Below are 8,208 nucleotides of genomic sequence, written 5' to 3' on the forward strand. Positions count from 1 at the left end.
AGAGTGGAGAGGGCGAAGATGGTGACGAGGTGGTCGAGCCCGAGCTTGGCCCGTTTTCGGATGGGTGTGGTGTGGAGGTGGACGGCCACGTGGTAGGCGAGGTCGTATGTGAGCCCGTTGGCACAACAGTAGAACAGTTCATGTTTGTTGACCTTGGTGGACTCGGATTTCCCTGTGAAATAAAAGGAGATGAAGCGGTGAAGGAGCTGGAGAATAGGGTCACGAATACAAGCCGGGTGGAGGTTGGATACATGATAGTCATCGGACCCGATAATGGGGGTCCAAAATTCGGGAGCGGAGACACCGTCGGGCCAATGGACGACGCTAGGCTCCGCTTGATGAGTGAAGTGGTTGCGAAGCCATTGGGTGTCAATTGTGAAGGGCCGGTTTTGGAGACGGAAGTTGAAAAGTGCGGCTCCGGGCACCCTGTTGGAGGTGAGGGTGGTGTAGAACTCAAGGACCAAGGAGGGGTACACGTGGTATTCTGTACTATAGATGTCGTACCACCCGAGGGCACGGAGACGAGCTTCAAAAGGCGTGCCAAGATCGTGTTGATCGAGCACGCTGCGTGGGATATAGGGAAGCTCCATGACGGTGGCGGCACAAAGGTCTTCGTACCGGGTGGCCTCCTCCTCGGTGAGAAGGTGGAAAGGAGCCCGGTATTGTCGTGTAAGTGGGGGTGTTTCCTCCTGGTCGGGTGGTGGTGGTTGTTGATTTTGGGTGGAGCGGGAGGAGCGTGTGGTGCGAGCTCGACGAGCTTGCATTTGTTGGTCTAGGGGTGTGTTAACGGCGGCTCGTTTGCTTCGGGTCATGATTATATGAGGAAGAAGGGAGAAGGAATGAAGAGGGTGTGGGAGATGAGTGTTTGTGAAGAGTTGGGGTAATTGTGAGGAAGGAAAGGGAGAGAAAGGGAAGGTATATATAGGGGAGAAGTGGGGAATCCAAGCAAAGCTCGGATTCCCAGAGGGGTACTGATAGGGGTCAAAAACCCCTATCTTTGGGTACGGTTTTAGGACGAGTTTTAGCATTATTTAGTTAATAAGCGAGCATTTCTCGCATTTAAATGCTTTTGTGTGAGTTAGTTAGGAATTGGAAACGGTTTATTTATTTTTCGTTGTTTAGGCTCGTTTTATGACCAATTTAGGCAATTACGGCCAAAATAGCATGCATAGTATAATTCCGTTATCTTTTGAAGCTAATTGGTCCGTCAAAAGTCGCACCAAATAAAGCGTTTGCTCAAAATAAGCGATTGGCGGGTCAATTTAGCCTTTGGACTAATGTTATCTAGAGTTTCTGTACATGCGCAGGTATAAGTTCGGACGAAAAAGGCATCAACGGCAGTCGGCAAGCACGCGGGGGCATACCGGGCAAGAATGCTCGATGAGCGGGCCTCCGTAGGCCATGCCTGCTCGCCTGTAAAATGACACATATGTTTATACAACTAGTCCTCTCGATCATCTCCCTCAGCTGTAAAATGACACATATACAATTTATACAATTACTGAATGTTTTTTATGTTTATAGTTAAAAATACAAATTACAATAAATGTTGACACACTATATTATTCTTACCTCGGCTGACGCACCAGAAAACCACTGACACAAATCTCGGCATGTTGCTGATCTGTTGTAGCATGTCAGAAACGACCGAATCTCTCCTCCCAACATCCGTGAGGCAACATGTCCTAGAAAACTAGGAATCACGGAACCATCAACGGGACCACCAACAACCGGTGCAGTAACTACCCAGCTCTCGTCCTCACTAGCTTTGGGACGTTTGCTTGTCCCTGAAAATTATACTAAATTATACTAAAAAATACTAAAAAATTATACTAAATTATACTAAAAATTATACTAAATTATATTAGATTATACTAAATTATACTAAATTATACTAAAAAATTATACTAAAAAAATACTAAATTATACTAAAAATATACTAAAAAATACTAAAAAATACTAAATTATACTAAAATTATACTAGATTATACTAAATTATACTAAATTATACTAAAAAATACTAAAAAATATACTAAATTATACTAAAATTATACTAAATTATACTAAAAAATACTAAAAAATTATACTAAATTATACTAAAATTATACTAAAAAATACTAAATTATACTAAAATTATACTAGATTATACTAAAATTATACTAAAAAATACTAAATTATACTAAAATTATACTAAAAATATATTAAAAAATACTAAAATACCTGTACTCGCAAAACGACCTCCTACGCGCTGGGTCGGCTGTCTCCCCGGGGTCGGCTGCTCATCGCTCTCCTCAACCTCGCGATCATGTGCAACAGCGGACTGTCGCACTGCCCGGGCTGCCACATCCAGGTAGTCCTGAAAAGAATCGCTATCGGGCTCTCTGTCATCAAAATCAGTCGCCCCCTCTGATCCATGAATATCGGCCTGATCTGCAATCGGCCCTCTCCTCAACTGCTCCGTCGCAGCCCCTCTCCGCCTACGACCAGATATATCTGTACCACGCAATCTCGTATGCCGTGGTGTATCATCCTCGTCGTCCATATCTAGACGACGAGCAGATGACGGGATGGATTTCCCACCCCTAGTAGGCCGCTCCGTCTACAAAAAAAATTACACTAAATTAATAAAATTGTAAATAATATAAATTATACTAAATTTATAAAATTATGCTAAAATACTACTAAATTAATAAAATTATAATAAATTATACTAAAGTTATACTCAATTTATACTAAATTATACTAAAATTACACTAAATTACTAAAATGTTTACTAAAATTACACTAAATTACTAAAATTTTAAAAAATATTAATTTTTATTAAAAAAACGTGGGCGTAAGGAAATCACGGCCGAACCATTGGTCGGGCGTATGCGCATCACGCCCTATCAGTGGTGTGGGCGTATGCGTATCACGCCTGATCAATGGTTAGGGCGTATGCGTATCACGCCCTACCAGTGGTTCGGGCATGTGGCTATCACGCCCGCACCACTGGTCGGGCGTGATACTCATACGCCCGAACCGCAGATCGGGCGTGATGTTCATACGCCCGACTGCGATTCCGACCGAATTTTTAAAAACCACAACAGATTCAATTCGATGCAAAAATCAACGAAATAAAGCGGTAAATCTTACCATTTTAGCTTTTCCTTTACGGTTTCTATCACCATCCATGATTCGGTTCACTAATTTGTCCGGATTCAAGGGGCTAGAAGTATAAATTTAGGGCTGGGTTTAGTAAATCACTTTAATTATTCTAATAATAAAATGAATTTATATGTGAAACTTTTGTCTTTAAGAAAGCTGTGAAGTTTTATTAAAAAAAATAAAAAAGAAAGGTGTGAAGTGGGTAAAGTAGAAGTCAGAGTTCGGGTCCAAGTTTTTTTTAGAGTTACCTACTAATAATACGGTTGGGGACTAACTGATTTATATTGAGTCATTAAAATCAGTCATTAAGTTTGTTTTTTTCTTGCAGTGTTGCACAACAAAAAAATTTTGCTAAATCGAACTTGCTCAATTTTTGTTGTATATATGCGTATTATAATTTGAATGGTCAAGAACCAATTTTTAACTACTAATGTACAATTTCCCAAAATTAAGCTAGATTTCGCTTAAGTGTCCTAACATATAAAAGAAAATTGTATTTAGGGAGGGTCGAACAGGTAAAAAAAAATAAAAAATTTGGATTTAAGAGGGCCTACCAGGTTAAAAAAATAATAATTTGGATTTAAGGAGGGCCTACCAGGCCAAAAACATTAGAAATTTGGATTTAGGGAGGTCTAACAGGCTAAAAAAATTTAGAAATTTGGATTTAGAGAGACCTAACAGTCCCAAAAAATTAGAAATTTGGATTTAGAGAGGCCTAAAAGGCCCAAAAAATTAGAAATTTAGATTTAGGGAATACCTAACAAGCTCAAAATATTGAAATTTTGAATTTCGGACAAGTTTAGCACTAATGAGCCATTTTGAAGGGCTAATTTAACATCCCGATATTTTTTTGAGACAAGGAGACCGAAACTACCCGAGGTCAATGTAGTTCTGGCGGTCGGAGGGGCCCGGGTCCTCCTGTCTACACCCCTGGAGAAGTGTATGGATGGTGAATTATGCTTGAGAATTGTTATTTAGGATATAGGAGGAGCTTCCTACATATCTCCAATATATTTTGTTTGAAGAAATATGTGACAGGGTGGGTCAATTATTTTAGCGGCTCTATGTTTATCTTTCATTTTTTTTATCGGCTTAATGCGTTTGTCTCACTGAACCTGACCTAAAAAATGGATTTGTCTTCTAAACTTACAAAGTGTATCGTTAGTCCTTGGACTTAATTACATTGATCTATTGCTCTCTAAACTTGTTGAAAATATACATTTTAATTTATCTAATTCCTCTTTGCTATGCCACATGGAGTTATAGGGTTAATCAAGTTGAAAATATCAATTTAAAGCAAGTTCAAGAGGCAAACGAGATATTTTGTAAATTCAACGAACCAAGTTTTTTTTTTTTTTGCTAAATTCAGGAGCTCCTGATGTATGTTTACAAATTTAAATTTGACAAGTATAAAATTTAATTAATTCTTGACTGAATAAAGAAGAACCAATTAACTAGAGAATGAAGGAGTTAGAAACTATATTATTGTTAGGGTAATGTACAAAAAAAAACCTTGTGGTTTGACCTTTTCACATACATTCTCATGGCTTTAAAACTTACAAACATGGAGCTATGGTTTGTACAGTTTGCAAACTCAAACATTCGTCAAAAAAATATTGTCATAATTTACCCGAAAAGTGAGCGATTTAGACAAGTATGATTCTGCAAATTATCTCATATTGAATTTGAAAATTAACTAAACTACAAGTATTTTTTGACCGAAAAATTGACTTACTAATCCGTAACTACAAACTTCACAAACCATGGGTCATTGTTTGCAAGTTTTTAAACCATGAGACTACGTTTGCAATCAGACAAACCACAAAGATTTTTGTATTTTATCCTTATTGTTAAGAGAGAATTTATGAAATAAATTTAGGAGGCCCCGTATTGTTTTGTTGTTGAGAGACAGTAATTGATAAAAAAAAGGCAGTGTGTTTGTCGATATATAATTACTATTAAATTCAAGTTATGAATAATAATTATTTATATGAATATTTGTTTAACTATTGATATCTCAATAATTATTATATTATAATTAAAATAAGTTTGGATTAGAGGCCCCTTTAGATAGGAGGCTTTGGGCGGATACTAGACATGCTCCCAAACGTCATTGAACTTTATTTTGTTTTGAATAAAAGGTATTGAATTTTCATTTTTTTAAATAGTTCGGTTTGAGGATCTTCAGACACCCTTTAAGTGGATTCTTTCCCAATCAAAACTTTTTGCATACACTATTAAGTCAATTTACTGACAGAATTTTGATGTTTGCTGACAAAAATTTCCGCCAGCAAACATATATTTTCTTGTAGTGATCTAAGTAGAAAAGAAATAAAAAAATTCCTCTTGTAGGATCTATTGCCCCATTGAATTTCTTAGAGTGATATAAATTTTAATTTGTCTAAAATTAATCATATGCTATCATGTATATTTAAGTAATTAATCATGTCACTTTAAGCAAGTTACAAAATAAGATAGTTTGTAAATTTAGAATACCAATCAATTTTTTTGTCAGTTGTCTTGTAACGTATCTAAGTAAAAAAGAAATCAAAGTTTTTCCTTTCTTGGTGTTTAATAAATTATTCTTTCCTCAAAAAAGAAACGGAAATATTACTCGCTTTAGTTACCAAAAAAACTGAAAAATGATTAATTAATGATGACAACTGTGGGATTTGAACCCACGCCCTTTCGGACCGGAGCCTAAATCTGGCGCCTTAGACCACTCGGCCAAACTGTCTTTGATTTTAATAAATTATTATTGGTTGTGTAATCCTATTAATTCGTGATTAACGACGGTTTGTTATATATTTTAATGTGTTACTTATTATATATCTAATCTTAACAAACAAAAAGTGTATGCACATAGGTGTATATTTAGCCCATGCCCCCTTGTTAAGCCCAAAATATACCTAAAATATCATATATACATACGTTAAATTTACATTGAAATCGTGTTAATTATATTCATTTAGAGTACTTTTACGTCTTTATATACTTCTCTGATGCAAGGTACTTAATTATTTGGTTAAATCCAAATAGGAGCTAAAACGGAGCAAAAACGAGGGAAAAACCTAAGTTACGTGCCAAAAATATGTGTTAATCAGAAGACCGATTCAAAGAGACGAGAAGCAGTCGAGAGACGGGGGAAAACATCCCTGTCGCGACTGAGATTCTAAAAATCTCAGTCACGACACGCTAATCTCAGTCATCGAAATTCGACTTTTGTAAGCCTTCTCCAATGCCCCGTGTCGCGACTGAGATTCTCAAAATCTTAGTTGAGACAGCGAAGAATTCTGCACAGCTTTCACATGTAAAAAATCCAAAAAACGCGTCTGTTCGTTTGGATAAAAGCGACCCTTCACTAGCGGACACGACCCTTCAATTACAACCATTCACCAACTATAAATAAGTGATTCATTTCAAAATTCAAGGGGGGTTGTTTGTTATGGAAAGAGAGTAGATATTATGTTGAAGAAACTCTGACTCAGAAAAGAGTCAGATTAGTTTTCAATTCTGTAAAAGCAAACTTGCTGTACACAAGTTGTTCTTAGATTAGTTATAAACACAGTAGTGATTAGTTTAGTTTTAAAGATTGTCCAAAGGCAAGTTCTCATTCTAGTAGTGGACCTAGCGGTCTCTATTCCGAAGATTCAGCGAGAAGAACTAACGGCTGAAGCGCAAAAGGGTCTGACAAACCTACGGAGTTTGAGGGAAAGATTGACAACCCGGATCTCAAAGTTTTCGTCAAAATGCTATCCATGTTTCTTCCTCTCTGTTAACTTGTGAAGATTCACAATTCACTAATAATACATTTATCTTATTCAATATATTCTTTCTGTTGTTATTTTGATGTTATTCTGACAAAATGATTTTCAAAGTAATAAACTGGTGTTTTCATTAAAACGTTTTACACAATTATATTTACAAGGAAACTTTGTTGAACACTTGAAAGAATTAGTTTTTATGGATGATATGATCGTTAGCGCGGCTTATCGTATATAAAATACCAATTTGATTAAGGTAGAAATCTGCTCCGATCCAGAGAGATTTCTACGGTTCAAAGCCATTTAATTGCATAAATTCTTGAATTATTACATGTTCATAATCTTACGAAAGTTATAGTTGCTTTCTTTGCTTAATGTGAATAAGTTTTATACACTTTTTATTCTAAACATGAAAGTTTCTGTCTTGTAATCAAATCTCAAGACAAAATTAGTCTCTATAGTTCAACATATAATTCTCATCTAATCCTAACCAATACAAACCAATACAATTAATTAAATGATTTTCTTAAGTTAAACCTAAAGTCGAGAATAAAACTGAATTAAAATAAGTTTTAGTTAAAAAGCGTTCCATGTGGGTTCGATATCTTTTATTACTACAAGCGTATACCGTGCACTTGCGGAAATCGCTTAACAAGTTTTTGGCGCCGTTGCCGGGGAACGCCAAATTTTTAACAAAAATTTATATTTTTCGTGTTTTATTCTGAACCTTGGTTTATAGTATATGTATTTATTTATTTTATAGTTTTTATTTATTTATTTGAGGATGGTCACTAGGACTAAATCCTTGTTGTTATTTAACGTTTGCATTTAGATGTTTGCAGATTAACAGAAAAAAAATACAAGTTTCTCAAAGAAGATAAACTGGAGATTTGATTATCAATGAAATTCACAGAAGAAGTCTACAGAAAAGAAATTCGGCTAGCAGATACATCAGAAGGGAAAGGAAATTTTTGAAAAAGCTTGTCAGACGTCACAGATGGTTTTTCTAGAAAAATTTACCTCTTCTCAAACACCTTTAACAATTTTCTATAAACTTAACCCTTCACCAAAACATTATATCTCTTTGTAAAAAAAATTTATTCAAATCCTACATTAAAACTAAATAATTTCTTTTTCTTTATTCATATCATTTCCTTAAAACACCTACATTTATCTCTCTAAGAAACAGCTGATCAACTCTTCTCAGATAGATATATCAGAAAGTAGGAATGGGGAATACAGTCAATGAAATTATCTTATCCATCAGGAAGGAATTGTCTACTTTTAGTATAGTTTT

General features: G+C 35.6%; 1 non-coding gene across 1 annotated transcript; it reads right to left on the bottom strand.

Moving 5' to 3' along the window:
- Positions 1-5,804: 5,804 nt before the first annotated feature.
- TRNAL-UAG (transfer RNA leucine (anticodon UAG)) lies at positions 5,805-5,884 on the bottom strand. The gene has a single exon. It is a non-coding gene; the product is annotated as a tRNA-Leu (tRNA).
- Between the last annotated feature and the right edge of the window lie 2,324 nt (positions 5,885-8,208).

The sequence above is a fragment of the Euphorbia lathyris genome, chromosome 8 (genome assembly GCF_963576675.1).
Source record: "Euphorbia lathyris chromosome 8, ddEupLath1.1, whole genome shotgun sequence".
NCBI lineage: Eukaryota > Viridiplantae > Streptophyta > Magnoliopsida > Malpighiales > Euphorbiaceae > Euphorbia > Euphorbia lathyris.